At 38.4% G+C, this 19,377-nt stretch overlaps 1 long non-coding RNA gene across 1 annotated transcript in view; it reads left to right on the plus strand.

Annotated features, from left to right (window-relative positions):
- Positions 1-475: 475 nt before the first annotated feature.
- LOC148407770 (uncharacterized) overlaps positions 476-19,377 on the plus strand; it is a 70,550-nt gene continuing 51,648 nt past the window's right edge. Inside the window, exons 1-2 of the long non-coding RNA XR_015868690.1 lie at positions 476-593; positions 753-785. This is a non-coding gene — a long non-coding RNA (uncharacterized LOC148407770). The remainder of the gene's footprint in view (positions 594-752; positions 786-19,377) is intronic.

A 19,377-nucleotide genomic window follows, 5' to 3' on the forward strand; every position in this document is an offset into this window, starting at 1 on the left:
ATCCTGCATGTTTTCGAAACCTCTCGCAAACACACCCGATTCAAATTATGAGGATCATTTTCAAGCTCGTGCAGAGGTTGGTTATATACTAATAATATGAATCAGGTGTGTTTGGGTAGAAAACTTGAAAACATGCAGGATGCTAGCCCTCGAGGATTTGGAGTTCGACACCTATGCCTAAATGATCCAGTTATATTTTTAAATATAAAATACAATTACATTAAATCGTCATTTAACCTATTATTTTCAGTCTGAATGTCATAAATATGTGTTTTTCCCTCATGGGATAAATTATTTGATTAAAAAAAGGATCACTTTCTATTCGATAGAGTGCGCTCTTGCCAATTTGTGAACCAATTCCGTTCCACTTTCCCCAACGAGAATTATTCATGTTTTCCATACAACCACGTTTGGTCCCTCACCTGCCTACGATCGTGTACCTGCATTGTATCTGGACATTTGATGCAACTATTGCTAGCAAACAAGATTGAGGTTAAGAAGGAGAAGAATCATGGATGTAAAAGAACGTTTTTTCAAGAAAGATTGTACCCGATATTACTGCTTCTGCACATTTATTTGACGTCTTACTTGAGGTACATATATGTTTTTAAGCATTCGTTTGCAATGCAGTTGACGTTCTTTCTGGTTTACAACAAAAAGCAGCAGGCTTCAAGTGAACGTCACACTAGTTGTTTTTATTATTATGAGGTAAATATATCGGGCAATAACTTACCACTCATGTCAAATCACAGGAAAGACTGCAACGCAAGGGAGCGACTGGCAATGTGAGTACATGATTTGCCTTCAAGAGAAAAAATGCATTTGTAATTCAGACAGTCTACAAATCGTATTGCCCACTATTTTTAAATATCGTGTATTTTGTGCATGACTTATGATTTCTTGAACAATAAGGACGCTAACAGAAAATTGTGGTACGACTAATCGGCACTGTATCAACGTTTCAGATAACGTAACTCCGCTTCACATTATTAAAAGTACAATATTTGCAAGCAAAAAAAAAAAAAATAATAGCTAAAGATAAACAAACAAGCACAAAAATGAATGCAGAAATTTGAGAAAATACTAAAATTGCTCAAAAAATAGAGAAAAGCATAATGTTTAATTGCAAGTTTGTTGTTAACTCCCTCAATTGCAAGTTTGTTGTTAACTCCCTCAACAGGAAACTTCCTCTAAATTTTGCTAATTAAAAATAACAAACTTGACTAATTTTATAACACAGTAATCGTTTTACATTGTTTGGGGTACACTATACAGTGCATATTTTGTATGTTTTTGTGGTTAACTTTGTAAACACTACACTTATTTGTGTACACTAAAAACAGACTAAAATAACCCAATTATCAGTTGGCTTGTTTCTAATGGCTAACCTAAACTTTTTCATACTATTGTATTATTTGGGAACCTAATGGCAAACAGTATCTTCACCCCTTTTTCTGCAGTAATTAATTTGACGGTGTCAAGTGAGGTTTGAATTTGTGAGGATGTGTAGTACATTACTGCTCTTAAACACACTTTCTTTAATGTGTCATCTTCATCATTTTTGCCACTTCAACAAATTCTACTTTTGACCCTCTTGCTCCTCGTCATCAGTCATGTGAGACACTGCATTTGACTGAAGCACCCCAATCCCTTGTAAAGCAACATGCAGACATCTGTTAGTGAGAATCTGCATGGCACGCGCCTGAAAACACAACCCTGTCCCTGAGGCTTTCCATTTAATAGGAGTGGACATAGTGACATTTTTGGCAGTGGCGTGTTGAGGCAGGAGGAAGACATTATTCAACAGTGTGTTTTTCCACAGGAGAACCCCCCAAAAAATGGCCAGCATTAGGGGGGATATTTAATTTGCTTTTCTCTTGAAGCTTGTGTTTCCATTTCAAAAATGTCATGTCAATGAACAGTGGCCTCGGCCGCAGTTTAATACTCTGCAATTATGCACAAACCACTGAACTGGTGGAGGTCTACTGTTTGCTTATGTGCAAATTAATATTCCCCTTTACCACACTTTAATACACTGCAATTATATTCTTATGGTTGTGTGCATTTCGCTGTTATTGTAGCTGTGTCTTTCTGTCTGATGGTAGACTTTCATTATAGGTTCACAACTGTCGATTTAATGCAAGGATGCAGAGCTCCAGATTCTATTTATTTTATTTTTATTTTATTTGTTTAGAATTAAAGAGCTGTGACATATATCGTAAAACAATCTTTTTTATCTACCGATTGACCCTTTCAGGGTCACAGGACAGATGTCATCTTACTTAGGACTTAAGGCAATAAAGAAACTACTAGTTGAACTAATTTGAGCAAATAACCATTCCTAAACTCGTTCACATCAACTTGCTTTTTGAAGTGTTTACCTGCGATCTTAAACCTTATCCAAACCTTTTAAAGAATGCATACCCAATAATACAAATAATCACGATGTGTGAATTGTTTTTGTACAGCTTTTTTTTTCTATATCAAGGCCAGCACTCCCTGCCTTACTAAACATAACCACTAGGTGGTACTAGAGTCTTTTTTAATTTTTCTTATTTGTATTGTGGCCACCTGGTAAAGTATCCTTACTGACCACTACGGCTCTTACTATGACTGTATAATCTGAATTTGACATTGCCGAAGATTTTTACAGAACCGTGTGTTTCTGTAAGGTTGTGCTTTATAAGGCCCATCGGCCTTGTGAAACGTCCCAGGTGTTCATCGTTGGACATTGGGAAGCTTTCCAAGTGGAAAAAGAACATTTATCACACTGGGCAGCGCATAGCTATTCAGTTTTGGATGCAACCAAATGGTAGCAATAGCTCAAACTACAAAACATATGCATAGCACAATGCTAGTGGCATTCCATGCATTTGTTGTTATCTGGGCCTTTAGCGTGGCTTAACCACTTTTTAGACTTCTACGTTTCAGTTATGGACACAATGAATACTCCGTTTGTCATAAATCCAAAAACACAGAATAACAGCGCATTGACTGTGTCACTTACCAGTTCAGGATAAGGTGATGACATTTTAAAAAAATAAAAAGGACACAACAAGTTTGTTGAAAATGAAATAATGCAATTGATTCTCAACATCCATCCATCCATCCATCCATTTTCTGGAGCAAGCTAGAATTGAACTCTGATCTCTTAACTGTGAAGCAGACGCGATAACCAACCACTCTGCCATTGTGCAGCCCTAATCCTCAACCGTAACTATCTATAACAATTTTAATCTGTAGTCAATCTGGTGACCTTTGATTATATTATTAATTTAGCTAATGCTAAATGCTATCTTGGATAACAGTTCAATGTGTTTATCTGGTCAATGCACTCACTCTGAGAAAAGTCCGGGGAAAATTGTTTACTTGCTGATCTACTACAGCTGAGATGAATCATCAGGTTGAATATGGACAATATGCACACAAGACGGACATACGACCATAACTTTCAGTTGGTCAGAGATATAGACAAGACAAATATAATCTGTGGGTGCACTTTGTGTGCAAAACCTATAAAGCTGTCCACTTCGTGAAATTGGACCAGTAAATTGACAAACCATTTAGAGCGGGGCCATAGTAACTTGAAGTTAGCGAAAAGAAAACACGCGGAGGATTGGGCTATCTCGCTGAGGGATGCCACTTTGACATTAGGAGATTAGAAGATTTGTTAGGAGATATGCTGCCACTTTCCATAGTTGATTCACCAGTTTTTGGAAACCTTGTCAGCATCCCTGTGAAGCTAGCAATAATGACAAGGTAAGCTAACGCAAATTTCCACTGTACAATTGCTATTAATAATAGTCTATAAAAGTTCTGGTCAATGTGTATCGAGATGAAACATACAAAACTCATGTTAGCCAGTACGTTAAACACCTTAACATTGATGAAGGCTAGTTGCTAAAGTTAGCCCCACTGAAACCATTTGGTGCATTAAATTGGTATTTCCTTTGATTATATGTGTTCAATGTGGTCATTGAACACATATCCAGTCAACTGCAGTGAGCGAATTAACTTTTTTTTTCACTACATAGCTTTCGATCGTTGAATGCAAGCACATTTTTTTTTGCAAATCCTTTTTCATACCTCAGTGTCTGAAGTAGATAACAATTCTAGTTCCGGTATGATTATTGTATAAATTGCTAATACAAGTATGTGATTGAAATACACATGACTCAAACAGTTAACCTGCGTAAAATCGGCACAAAACATTTGGGCTGGCAAAGTACGTCAGGAATAAGAAAACAAGGCTAAAATGTGTGACTAAACTTGTTATAAGGAATCGATAGATTCATCTAATAACGTCAAACCATTTGAGTCCTTTAAGGACACTTTTGGGCGATAAATATACAACAATATATAGATATATTTTTTAAAGTGTTATATCGATAACCGCATGCCTGCATTCATGTTGATATAGCACTTTGCAAAACAGTTTTTTTGTGTGATATTTAAAACATTGAAATGTCAAAACAACTTTATTATTCACATAAAAACACTTCTATATGTAAAACAATCAAATTAAACCGATAATACTGACAGAATAATACTTACTTGCAATCGTTGGCTGCATGGGAAAAAAAAGCCAGTCATATACTGTACTATGTATAGAGAGCTACTGTATAGTAGACAGGATAAAATTTACAAGTGCTGTATTTGATTGACACACACGTGCTGAGAAGCCCACAATGCTCACACTCCACTGACATTTTTCACAGCTGTAGAATAACTAGGAAGTACTTGTCGGAACCATGCCTGCCCTGATCACCAGTTGGCCACAAGCAAGTTAACAAGCCCAATCATGTTATACTGAAATACACAAACAGTACGTATAATCGTCCCATCAGTTCACAAAACAGCATTTGTTTAGTAAATAACAGACAAAAGGTAAAAAACAAATAAAACGAAGGTAAACTTCAATAGTGCGTATGCATCATGTCGTCATCATGCACACATGTTGAAGGTTCAAAATTTCAAGAACACACAAAGAGGGCAGATTGATGGATAAAGAGTGTGCTCATTTCTTTGCGTGAATTTGAGCCATATTTATTTAAGCCTGGAAATTGAGTGAAGACAAAGTAAAAAGCCAGACCACCATTTACGATTAGAGTCATTTTCAAGCAATTATTTCAAGGGCTCATGTTTCCAAACAAAACATGTTAAGAGTTCTGTGTCTTTCTTGATGATGCTATGAGGCTCTGTGCAGGTGCTAGGATCAGTGTTTACATTTTGACAGTAGTGAGTGGATAGCAACGCTGACACACAGTCAAAGGTTCTGGGCTTGAGTTTCTTCACTGCAGTGATCAAGCATTTTGTTATGCTTGCAAATATATGTATATATATATATATATATATATATATGGCCAAAATAATCATAAATTATGATTATTCATAATGATTATTTTCGTCATCATGTTTGGTCAAACGTGTATTTATTGCCTTTTTTTTAAACAAGCAGTATGAAAACAAGACTTCAAGGCATGATACTTACAAATAATAATACATTCAAATAAATAAATAAATTAATGGCAAAAACTTGACACACAGCTAACTTGCTTGCTGAATGCAAACTGATGAAAAAAATCGAGCCTTTTTAGAACCAAGCACATTATTTACTTTTAAGCGAATTTTAATCAATTAGCAGTCAAAATTTCATTTCAAACCGAATTTATTCCAATTTTTTGCCAAATGAATTTTTCTAAATGGGTCTCAATTGACAGCTCGCATTGTAAATATTAGGAATCAGGTGAGAAACTTAACGCCATTTCCCACTGGTAAATAATATACCCGTATTAGTGTGAAAAAATAAGAAGCTTGGCAGCCAATATCATGTTTGCGATTAAAACTCAATTAATTGCGCAGCCCTAATATATTTCCCATGTAACATATGTTCTCTTTGTTATTATGGGTCACTATAACAGAGAGATACAGTAAAGAAAGACACAGATTTGTAAATAAATCATTTTCTGACCCAGTAAATGAAATTGGATAATTTCCTGTGGCACACCCGCTGAGCTCTCGAAGCACACTAACGTGCTAGTTATAAACTTTTTGTAGTATGGCATACTGACTTGCACGCCATCTAAATCCAATCTCCTAAACTTGTAAAAGACTCTATGCCCTTTTAATAACCCTATTAAAGTAACAATGTTTTTCCAAACTGTACCTGCATGTTCTATCAAAGTTACCAGCCCCAGAACAGCACTTAAATTGGAGAGTGTTTAAGCCATGCACAGCTGTGGAGGAGATGAGCTACGCTCACACGAAACACCACGTATGGATCTCTTTTGATCGGACAATGATTTCACCAGATCCGCTAATAACTTCCTGGCCGCACGTTTGTGCATTAGCCTAACATGAGGGATTTATGCTGTCTTATTTTGTCGAGGCGTGACCATTTCCTGTTGGATTAGGTCTGTAAAGACAAAGACTAATCAGATGAAGATATGATGGTAAAATATTCACCGTGTGTATTAAATAGAGGTATACTGTACACACTCTTTGGTGGCATTCGTACCCTTGCACATTCTGAGCATAGCTGTATTTTTGTCTGTTAGCATTTTACAGTGACATCTGTTCCATCCTCATTTCAAGAATCTCGAGCATCTTTACCCAGATGTTTTGGAGTTTTGTCTAAGACTCAAGGGAAGCCTGCGGGAGGGTGTTGCCAGTAGTCTCCGTTCTGGACACATTGATACAGAACCAAAAGCCAAAGATTTGTTACCATTGGATGAGCTCCGCATTTCCACTTAACATCAGGAGTAAAATTTCCACTGGATTTTTTGGCAGAAAAAAATGGAGGGAGCGGGATATGTGACTGAGAGACAAATTATGACTTTTATTTGTTGGATTACAATGAATTCATCCACAGTTGAGCCGTTTATTGTCTAGTACTGACTGGAACACTACATTTCTCAGTGGGAGGTTTGAATGGAGAATTTACCATGTGTCACACTGTTTTACATACGCTATGCCATAAATACAGAAGTGTGGAGCGGATTGAACATGTTTGACTGCTCTGTTGTTAGAACGCACTGCAAAGTCGTTTGAATGTATTGAACGATGCTCAAGGTACTTCATACCCTGTGAGGTAGTATGGGGGGAAAATGGATATCTTTTCAGCATTTAGACGATGTTCCTTGAATATGTTCGTATGGCTTTCAAACATAGCCCCTAAACTGTGTACTCATCTAATATGGCTGTTCCATGCTTTTGTATATAAACATGAAAATGTCATAGTTTTTCCTCATTTTAATTCTTGTTTTTTGAAGCAGTTTCTCTCATTCTAGTTTTCTACCCTTGTTTTACTATGCTCGCTTTGTTTACTTCGGATTTTTTGTGTATAAAGACTCTACTTTTCCATGTTCTGTTTCCTTCTGGGTCCAAATTCTGTTCCTCTTGAGACAAGAGTGCTAGAAATGATATCTCAAAAAAAAGTGTTGACAGGTTCATTGTTTGTGATCCCTTGTTTAGCAGCCTACCCTTTGTATTGTAGTATGCATAGAGCTAATTGATTAAAAACTAAAGAAAATTTGGTGAATACAGTTAAATTCATATTGAATGCTATACTACTACTGCTGCCATTGACACTATGAATGCAACTATTACTCGTATTATTACCAGAGGTAGAGAGTTCATGTCCATCGGTGACCACGTTCTGTCAAATGATGAAAACATTTTAAAAACAATGGACTAAGACCGATGGAACAGTGAATTTCGTTCGGCATTTTAATTAGTAGTTTTCTGTTTATTTTTTTGTTTTTTTGGACGGTCGATGCATGTATGACAGAAGTGCCGGAATAGATGACGGAAGCGTCATTATTAGTTAGCTGACGGACCGACGATTAAAGTTTGGGTAAAAACAAAAACCACTATTACTGCTACTTTTACTGTTACTAATAATACTAGTGTTTTTAATACAGCTACTACTACTATCCAAATTACTAATACTACTATTACTATTACTAATACTACCACTAAAAATCACAAGTCTACAACTACTAATACAAACTAAAAATAATGATATCAACAACAATATGTATTATGATAACCACTTAATTATTTTCATTGACGGTGTAGTGGTTCCATCGCCAGATTTCCTTGCTTGTAGTATGGGTTCAGTGGTTGTCAGAAATGGTCCACTTGGTTGGTTAACAATCTCATTTCACTGCACCCGTGGCTAAAACCAAACTTTGACATGGTTTTTATTTTCTGGACCTGAATTTTCCAGCTCCTGAGGCGGTGCAAATGAGTTGTCTGTTTCGATGTGTTGTTAGTGATTGCCGAGTAGTCCTGTGTTTACATAGTCGGCCTTTTGCCCAAAGTCCGCTGGGATAGACTCCAGCTCCCCATGACCCAGAAGAGGATAAGGGGTTATAGAGTTCTTGAAAGTTCTTGTTAGAGTAGTTACTGTATTGTTAGAAAGCACACTGCTGATGGCAGAAACTGCAACGAATCCAGACCAGTAAACCTAATGTCCAATGCACAAATCGTTTTTTTTTTTTTAGTTGATCTCCCACACAGAATAGAGAACGATCGGATATTCTGTCATGAACTCTGTTCTGTGTGCTACACCTGAGTGATGTTAAATCCCATCTGTCCCACCCACAGTCTGTGGAGACTGACAAAACTGTTTCGGCATATGTGTGGGAATCGATTTGACCGGAAATGTTCGAACCATGAGTCTCTGTTTTTGTCATGGTGTTTCTTCTTCTTCTTCTTCTTCTTTTTAAGACCTCATCCTTCCCAGATACAATAAAGTAAATGTCTATTATATTTGATACATTAAATGAATTAACAAAATAGGGCAGCACTGATTAGCGGTGGAGAGTTTGCCTCCCAACCAGAAGGTCGGGCTCAGTCCCTGACCCTGCCATGTGAACGCATCCATGAACAAAATACTTAACCCTAAGCGGCTGGAGGTCCCTATCCTGGCGCAAGGTCCAGGGTGTCCAACCGCCAAGGTGCAGGGTCTGGGACCTCCAGCCACTGAGGGACAGGGATATCCAGCCGCTGAGGTGCAGGGACAAGATCCCCCAAGCAGACCATAATATCCACAAGCCTGGTGAGGACAAGGTTTTGAGAGGATGGATGGATGATTGTAGGAGAACTCCTCTACAACCAAATCATGCTTGCACCTCGAAATTTTTCACAAGGGACTTCTCACTATAGCAAATCTATGTCTCAGATGTAAATATAAAAAACGTGTTGTGCAGTCTGACTTAGGTTAAAAACAAAACCATCCAACATTGAAAAAAAGAAAAAGAGAAAGAAAATGCCAAATTAATAAGCATTCATTTTTATAACTTACATCAATTTCTTGCATAATGTCTTTGCTTCATCCATCTTTCATCTTTATTACTTTTATCCTGTCTTCAAGTGTTAAGCTTGGTTTAAACATGACGCGTCCATGAGCTCCGCTTCGCTCCACCTGTCAAACTGAGGTTATATCGGCAACCATGCCCCTCCACGCTGGCCAGATTTTCTGCAACGCGTACTTTACAGAATTTCTTTACAAGGGGGAAACATGGCGGATGAACTATTACTTATGGAAGTTCACAGGTACAAGCACCTTATATGATTCGGCTGAAAAGGACTACGGTGACCTATATACCGTAAACAACTCCTGGCGAGCAACACGTTGGAGAGAGATGAGGAGCCTGTTAAAAAAGCATGGAAGAATTTCGATCATTTGAATCTACTTGGATTCTCTACCTCTGTTATTGAGTAGCGTTGTTTGTATTCTGTAAAGTCTATTTACTGCCACCTATAGTATGGGAGAATATTGTCTGCATGGGGGGGACAGCCGCGCTGAGTATAAAGTAGTGCAAAACGCGTGCCGGCGCATCAAGTATAAACCAAGATAGACTTTTCCTGCAGCCTTGTTCTCACCGTAGTAAATTTCAGTGCAACTCAAATGCAGAAAAAAACAATCCGTATTCTGCAAGAGTAAGAAAGAGGGAAAGGCTTCAATGCATGGATTTTTTTTTTTCACTCTGGGGGAATTTTTGCACATACAGGTGTCATAGATTTTTAGAGTTTTACTGTGGATGAATGGACGGCCGGACAAGTCTCACAGTACGGTTGACCCAATGTTAGTGTGTGTACAAAGTTACAATTACAAAACGATTCAACGATCAATCATATATAAAAAAAAATAAATGTCCTCTACAGTGGACACAAATGAATAGGCTAATTCCCAAAACATGTTTAACATTTCAAGACTCATTACTTCAATTTATTTTGGTAATTTGTAGTATCTCCATGAGCCTTTTTCCATGTGTCCATGTGCTATACATGTGAACATGTCTAAAATTGCAGATGAATCACTACGGTGGTCAAGATTTGCATTGTAAATTTGTTTTTGTTAGATTAGTCCCTGTAATTTGTTCGTCTTTCTGTCCTCCAGAAAAGATCTGGGAAACTAGCAATTAGAATCATGTTTAATGTTTTTCATTGTCTGCGATTTTCGTGAGTGTGTGTTACATAAAAAAAAATCTGTGGAAAACACTGTTATTTTCTCAGGCTGATTGGGCTTGAAAGTGGAAGTGCTGTTTGGCATTTAAAGTGGTTACTTGCACTGCGCAGGAAGTTTTTTTCAGTTCAAGCGAGTTTTATGTACAACATCGCGATGGTCATGGGGACTCTGGGTTGGGCCGTTCCAACTGTAGCCACAACAAAACATCGTGGTCCAGTGCGAGCCAGGCCATCCGCTTCACACGGCCTCCACACGATAGATCCAGAATAGTCCAGGCAAAACAAATCAACTGTATCGTGGACCAGCCCAGCACGAAACAAGTTGGCCCTCTCTTTCGTGGTGAGGATTTGGCCTCGTCTTCCTGTTTTTTTTTTTCCCCCCCGTTTCCCTTTTATATTTTTTTATATCTGTATTGGACATGGTTTTTCATGTTACTGAATCATACGTGTTTCCCTTCATTTGGACCTGGATTTATTTCTCTGTGCACTATTTATAAAGTGCACACACAGCGATTACTACCACATTTCCTCGGCTCTTTTTTAAACCGTTTGAATTTCCTCCTTGTGTTGTCTCACGAATATGTTTTTTTTTTTTATATTTTTAATTTGAACCTAGAGGAGTCTTTGTTTAGCCACTCGCTCATAGCTTATTCTATTATTTGAGACTCCGTGACCCCACTTGCAAGTTTCCTCTTTTATTTTCAACAGTGCTTCCTATTATGAGCCATGGCACAGATAAAAAAATATTTTAGCCATTTTGAGCTCAAAGGTGAGGGGAACTGACATCATGCAGATCCTAAAAACCCAAAGAGAGCATGCAGGTATTTTTTTTCTTACCCTTCCTACCTGTGTAGTAGCAATCCCAGTGATAATGACATTACCTTGCATCTTCCCACTCACTTCCTACATCCATTAGTCGCATCCTATGTTTCTTTAAATCTTTTATTAATACATTTTGAGAGATGTTCTGTGGGGATTTGCAATCCGCAAACGACCATGGGGACCGGCTGACCTCAGGCAGGTTTGCAAAAGCCAGAAAGTTAAGTTTAAAGTAATGAGGATCCCAGATTCAGTCGTTGGATAATCACATAATGGGGACACGATCATCACCTTGCTTGAGTAAAACCACGGGGAGCAATGTAATGAGACTGCCACTTGTACTCTGTGGAATAGAAATGCCTGAGAAAACCCTGTTAATTCATTCGATCCCAAAGACATATTTTGATGTTTTTTAAGAGTCCAGACAATCAATGAGAATTCAATGATTACTGTATGGACTTATTTTGGGTTAATTACTAAAGTTATCAATTACATGCATGGTAGGTATATTGGACACTTCAAATTGTCCAATAAAATGATAACGTATTTTTGTATTCATTTTATTACTTGTATTTATGACTTTATTCATGTTATCTGTCTTATTCCAGCTAAAAATGTATATTACGGCCTTAATAAATAATTAATAGCAAAACTGAGACAAAGATTAAAGACACAGCTTGTCCTGCCAAGCTAACCCGTTTAGCATCATAAACTTGGGTTATAAAAAAGTGGGTCTGGGTGATCGATTTAACTTTTCAAACATGTCGGGCTTGAACCGCGCGAAGGACGAGAACGTCTAGCTTTGAACAGCCAAACTCAAAGCAATTAAAAGTCTAGATGACATTTCAACAAGAAAGGACGGTCCTCTGTATGGTTAGACAGCTGATGGGGAGCGGGGGGGGGGGGCACACACACTTCTTGATCAAGCCAATGAAGCACATGAGTTTGAGTGGTGGTTCAGCTTTTAAAGTTAAGCATTTTAGGCAGTTTTCTTTGTCTTTTTCCACTGCAATATGGTGTCGATGGCGAGAAAAGCAGTTATTATATGCCAAAGCATCGCCCCATCGTCTCGCCAATGCAACACTGCATTTTTTTACCTTTTACCTTCCATTGCCAAATTCAGAATCAGATTCTGTTTCTGGTTCAAATAAATATCCATGTTGGACAATTTCTTCTTGAATTTTGTCACATCCGTTTCCAAAATGGTGATGCCCATGAAAGCTAACTAGTTTGATTTAGACGGAACTGTTTTGGCTGATACGGGCTTAACACAAAAATAGAAACACCAGATATTTATCAAACTTTACAAAATTGCTCACTTTACCCATCAAGACCTCAATTATGGATAGACTTTAAAACTTCTATAACAAACAACTCCAGGTTTACATTGTGGGAGACATTTTCTTTGATTTCTCGCAGGTATTTCATCTTTCTGTTAAGAGTCCCAGAATCGTGGACAATCTATGCCAAGGCAGATTGAATGCTGAGATGAGCACACCTGATATTTTTATTTGTTTGCAGACAGACGGAGATAATATAAAAAACACATTTTGTCTGTCTGGCTATCTTCACAAGGGAATCTCCGCTACGTGTAGCCAACCTCTCCACTTCCTGATGTAAATCATATTGTTTGCTCATCATTTATACAGTAAATACATCATAAAACCACAAATGTTTCATTGATTGAGTTAGAGTTCATTATTCAATAAACCAAAAGCAAAAAAAACCTGTCTAATATAGATGCTCATATGGTGGTCTGTTTTTAAACAAAATCCATATATCACTAAAGCAGTCAAGCGAGATAGAGAGAGAAAATATGTGTAATTTTCCACCTATCCCTTTATGGTAATAGTGTCCGCATACTTATGTTTGTTCAGGCTCGGGTGTGTTGTGCGCAGTGCTTGAATTATGGTATAATTCGGTTGCTGTAGTAAAACCCAACTGGGACTGCGGAAATCTGACAACTTTCATTTAATGCGTGGGATGTTATGAAAAGCCAAGGAAGCATTTTGAACATGGATAATGATGGTTATGGTCTGTGCATGTTCAGGCTCGTGTTCTCTGCGGCCCCAAAAAGAAAATGGCGTAGCTTAAGGCAGATAGAATGATACTAATAATGGTGGCATTAAGTTTCTGCGCTGCATCGAAAAGAATGTGACAGAGATCCTCAGGCCTTCCCCGTACGCCACACTAAATACACATAACTAATCTCGAAAGGCAAAGCTTGTATTTGCTGTTCACTCCCCTATACGTGTTTATGCTTATATCCATCTTACTGAGGCTTAAAAAATCCTATGAGCAAATCCTTTTTTTTTATTTTGGGGACAACTGAGAACATTTTTAAATAATTCATCCCCTGTGAAATACATTTTGACCCAAATACCCCCAAACTCACACCTTGCATTGCTGGATTGTCATGATCTGTCTGTCTTTTGTTGTGGGTTTTGAGTTGTTTAGTTTAAGTTATAAGTTCACTGTGTTTTCCCCCGCGTGTCATTACTGTAATCAACCTCACCTGTCGCCCGTGTGTGTCCTCCAGTCAGCTACCCCGCCCCTTGTTGTTCCCAGGTGTCTCGCGTTTTCATTAGTTCTGTTAGTATTTAAGCCCCAGTGTTTTGCCTCATCCCTTGTCGGGTCTTTGTACGTCTTCCCCTCGCCGTCTTGCCTCGCGTTGCCCTGATCCCTTCCTTCCCGTGCTACCTCCTGTTCCTTGTCGCCCCCAGTCAGCTTCAGTTTTGCGTTTTTGTTTGTACTTTGTATTTTTCCGTTCTTTCAACCCAGCCTTTGTCATTAAATCACCTTCACTCGAGCCTTACCCCAGTCAGTCCTGCATTTTTATTGGTTCCGCCTTTCCCACATCCCGCACCTCCTCAAACCGCCATGCCCCACCGTAACATGGATGAAGGAAAATAAATAAACAAATAAAGAAATAAGAGCACTGTACCATCCATATCTGATTTAATAAACTTTGGAACCACATTTGGACTGGTATCTTTAGGTGTATTTTATTCAGCAACTCCAGAAGTTAGATCTCTTTTTGGCTTACCTGCCAGGTAGTTACGTAAATGGTAAATGGACTTTCACTTATATAGCGCTTTTCTACCTTAGGTACTCAAAGCGCTCTACACTAACTAGTCATTTACCTACTGATGACGCAGCATCAGGAGCAACTGGGGGTTCAGTGTCTTGCTCAAGGACACTTAGACATGGTCTTGATGGTCGGGGGATCGAACCCACGACCTTTCGGCTGGGAGACGACCACTCTACCACTAAGCCATGCCGCCCCCAAATGACTGTGCATCCATGTAAAACTTAACAAAATAAAGGCAATGTTTTGCGAAGGAGTCACTGTAACAGTGTGGCAATATGTTGCTTTTTCATGTGCCAATTAATTTGCTTTCGATTTGAAAATCAATGAAATGCTCTTTTCCTGTAACAGGATAAAATGCTTTCAATAAGATTTGCCAACATCTGAAGCTACCCTGTTATAATCTCATACGAGCATGCCCCCTCACGTATTACCAGGGATACCTGTACGCTTATTGTAGAATAGGTAATTAGTAATAGTTAATAAATGCTTTATTGTTGTCTCTTTTTCTTATCGCATACACACCTGGCATTTGAAGGGAAGTCTTCAATTCTTTACATTCAAGGGTTTTATTGTCATATACATAGTAACACCACTCAATGAAATTCTTATTCTGTTCACTTCCCTGAGCAGACTACATTCCACAATAGAGCAAATAGTAAGACAATTTAAAAAAAAAAACAACAACTTTGGAACTACATTTGTACTAGTATCTTTAGGTATATTTTATTCAGCAACTCCAAAAGATAGATCTTGTAACGTCATCTGTTTCATTTCTGCCTTGATCTCCAAACACTGTATTGACCTTAATAAATGTGATTTTTTTATTTTTATTTGGTAAAAGTCATTTTAGTGCACTATATTATGTATTGTTTTCTTGAGCTTCTGCTATTGCCATAAATAGGGTTCTTTGGTCCAAACAAGCAGAACAACGTTTCCTCTGGTTTTTACTTGATATGGAGACATGAGGCAGCCTGTCGCACTGTGAGCCAAATGTAGCGACTGGCAAATCCACAAGAGTATACAACAACCCTCTCACCTTACTCCAAAGACATGCGCATGCACATTCAGACAAACATGGCTACCATCAAGTGGCACATCATTATTTAAACATTTGTCGTCTCCTTCCTCAAATGTCTCACCACAAATTCTCAATAGAATCGGTTTTAATACGCAGACCATTCCATTCCTCTGGATACTTCCTAGCGAAAATAGACACATCAAGCACAAATATCATGTTAATCTGACAGGAACTGCAATAGAGGTGTCCTGGACTGAGTAACAGACAAAAGGGAAAGAAGATTTCAGACTTGCTTGGAGATTTAAAACAGACTTGTTTTCTGCCTGTCTCCAATCATTTAAATGCATCACAACGTTCACTTCTTGTAATCCAATTATGCCGCGAAGATGGATCCAATATATTCAAATACACATTTTTCGTTAGTAAGACTCCAGCTCAGTCCCATCAGAGTTGAAATGACTATTCAATTAAAGGCCTTTGCTCCAGTGTTCTTTATGCAACTCCCAATGTTACTCAGCCAAGTTACAAAAACCCACAGGAAGTATAATCCAATATTCAATTTCCACCTGCCTCAGGTGGGACTCTGCTAGAAGACCAACTTTCTGTCAGCAGGCCTTTACCCATACCCCAAGATCACTTTGTGGTTAGTCACTTTTCCTGTCTGCTCCTGTTAGCTGCTAATAGGCTTGGCACTGCATCATTACACTGCAATTACGACACGGACTTGCCAGTTTGTACTACTACTTCTAAAGGTGCTGCATCCAACACTTGTGCTTTCATGGAACGTTTTTAATGAATGAGCTCATTTTCAGACAAACTGGCCGACATTTGCTGCACACTAAACTTGCCGAAATACCCCCTTTGCAGTCTATGTAGCACTCTAGGTTTTATACATTATAACAACAACCTTTTAGACATGTATCCTCTTTCTCTAAATCGTGTTGTAACAAAATGTTGAAGCAACCGTTGTTTATAATCTCATGTTGCCTTTGAAATATAGTAGGATTATAGTGGACTGTTTCCGGTATCAGACAATTTAATCATGCATGTTTTTGCCCTGTATCATGTGCAAACGAAAAAATAGATCTACATAATGCACCTTATAACCCAGTGTGATCTATGTATGAAAATTTCTCAAAAATGATCTGGTTCATTGAGACTGCGCTTCATAAATTTATAAGTGTGGGAATTTCCCAAAACCCAGTGATTAACTAATACTGCGCCTCATAGGTGGCACACAGTGCACTTTATAAACCAGCGTGCATTATGTATGGGAGTGACCCAAAACAGACCAGTTCATTGAGACTTAACGTCATAACCCGATACACTTTATAACCCGGTGTGCCTTATAACCCAGTGGGTCCTATGGAAATTTTCCAAGACTGATTCATTTAAAAAATAAATAAATAAATGCTCCTTATACATGGTGCACCTTAAAACCCAGTGCACCTTTTATATGGAAATTTTCCAAAACAGACTTGCTATGACCTATATATGAAATTTCCCAATGTAGAGCAGTTTATGTGGTGCACCTGGTGCACCTTATAACCCAGTGCACCTTATATATGGACATTTCTCTAGATTTACTGGTTCAATTTGAGACACTTTATAACCGATTGCACTTTTTATATAGAAATTTCCCAAAATAGACTGATTCAATGAGACTGCACTTTATAACCCACTACACTTTATAAACCAGTGTGCCTTATAAACCAGTGTGTCCTACATGCGGGACCAAAACAGACCGATTCATTTCGACTGCGCCTTATACTGTAAATCATAATAACCTAGTGTGCCTTATACATGCAAATCTCTCTGCAAAATAGACTGGTGAGTTGAGACTGTACATGATAATCTGGCACGCTTTATAATCAGGTGCGCTTCATAACCCAGTACCTTCTACATATGAAAATTTCCCGAAATAGACTAACTCTATGAAACTGAGCCTTATAATTCAGTCCTTCTTATAAATGAGTATGCCCCACGTATAGATTATTTTTTTTCCCTAGGTAGACCAGTTAGTTTTTTTAATCTAGTACACTTTATAACCATGTGCACGTTATAACCATAACCATAACCCTTTATATGGATTTTTTTTTTCTTTTTCAATACAACAGTTTGTTGGGACTGCATCTCATAGTCTGGTGCAAATTTTAAACCATAGTACCCTAAATATGGACATTAATTAAAACAGACCAATTAATTGAGACTGTACTTTATAATTCAGTGCTCGCTGTAACCCTCTGTCTCCTTTATATGGAAATTCCCCAAAATAGAGCAGTTCATTGAGAGTGTTTCATTATCTGATGCATTTTATAACCTCGGGTGTTCAAAAATGTCCCCAAATAGACCAGTTCATTGAGACTGCACCCTATAATTCCGTGCGCCTTCTGGTCCAAAAAATATGGTAGATTGAAATGCACTTGCCGCTGCCAGTCTGCAACACTTTTATCCTGTGTGTTTTACCAGATCCAACCAAGAGACAGAGTACACCCAGGTGTATTAACTAGGTTTGATATTGGATCTGCTGCAACGGGTAGACATCGTAGCAACAGACATAAGTCATTTGATGTGAAGTTTTCTGGGTGGTGGACAGTGAGCAGATGCCTCAAGCCGCCTAACAGGCCTCAGATGCAGAAACACTATCCAACCCTGTGATATCCAGCCTGTTCTCTCTCCCTCCAACAGCACACCTCTCCATCTATCAAGCGTGCAGTCACTTGCGCACTCTCGCTTTCGTTCTTTGCCATACTGTGCTTCTCCAAGTGGGTCTGAATTTCTGCTTTGTAAATCTGATTTTGTCTTCCTGTTCAGGGCTCGGGAGCTACATTGGACTTGTTGCTACTGTCGTTTGCTTTGATCACAAAAGAAAAACAGCTACCAGTCTTCATTGTGATTCTAATGTGTGTTTGAAGGGGATTAAAATGGATGTTTACTTTCAATCCTTTCCTTTTTGCTGTCTATACCCATGTTAGTGATGTTTTTCACATATTCCCACATAGTGTTGTGTGTATTTTAAGTCTGTGGGGTATTTCTGGAAGCAAACAATATCCACTGAGGTCTTGTGAGGACGGAACACACACTTCTTTGTTGTGTTTTTTTTTTTCCACAACTCATAGCAGTGTTCCAAATTCATACATCCTCGTTTCGATTTTTTTTTTTTTTAATTTGTTGTCCTCAAATCCCTAAAATGGTTTTTGTTTTTCAATTCAGAGAGTCATCCTCTTTCCAGTTTTCGATATGGTCATGCCTCCTGAAGTCATGGTTTGATTAGGACTAAGCACTTGTTGGCTACGGTTGCAGTTTTTTTTTTTTCCTTTTAATTTTAGTTCCACAAGGCCACTCTACTGTACCTTCCAGGAGCATTTCTTACTCACCTAGAGGACAAAGAACTTTCTATGCAAAAAGCGGAGAAATAAATTAAAAGTACATCACTACGCCGTGGACCCACTCTTGGAAAGTATCCTGAACTGTAAATAAAAGTAATTTAAATGTTGGGTTTGCTCATTGAGCCCCAGAAAAATTCCACAGTTTCTAAGTAAGCTGTGTGCAGCTACAACTACCAAAGCAGATGTGCCACATGGTATGTTCTCATTTGTTTCTGACGTTTTCTTACAAAGATGAACTAACCAGCACTGCTTGCCTGTCCTTTTACACTCATATGTTATTGAAGCAAAGCGCTGGGTGGAGTTTTTGGTACTTCATGAATCGTAGAGAGTAACTATTGAAATTTGTCGTGGCTATGTGAAATTAAACAGACGATGATGACATTTTCCAAGAAACGCTATCGACTGGCAGTTTTAAATTTGATGCCATAAAACATACAGGCAGGAGCAAAACCCGGCCGCACTTCAATCTCGGAATCCGATGTCAGCACCACTTCACGCTCTGCCTAGTGTTTATCTTCATCTCTGGCCCCATCGCCACTCTTGTGCAAGTTCCTGTTTCTCTCATGCCTATTGCTTTGCGGGGC

The sequence above is a fragment of the Hippichthys cyanospilos genome, chromosome 19, assembly GCF_059441005.1.
Source record: "Hippichthys cyanospilos isolate Australia breed blue-spotted pipefish chromosome 19, RoL_Hcya_1.0, whole genome shotgun sequence".
Lineage (NCBI taxonomy): Eukaryota > Metazoa > Chordata > Actinopteri > Syngnathiformes > Syngnathidae > Hippichthys > Hippichthys cyanospilos.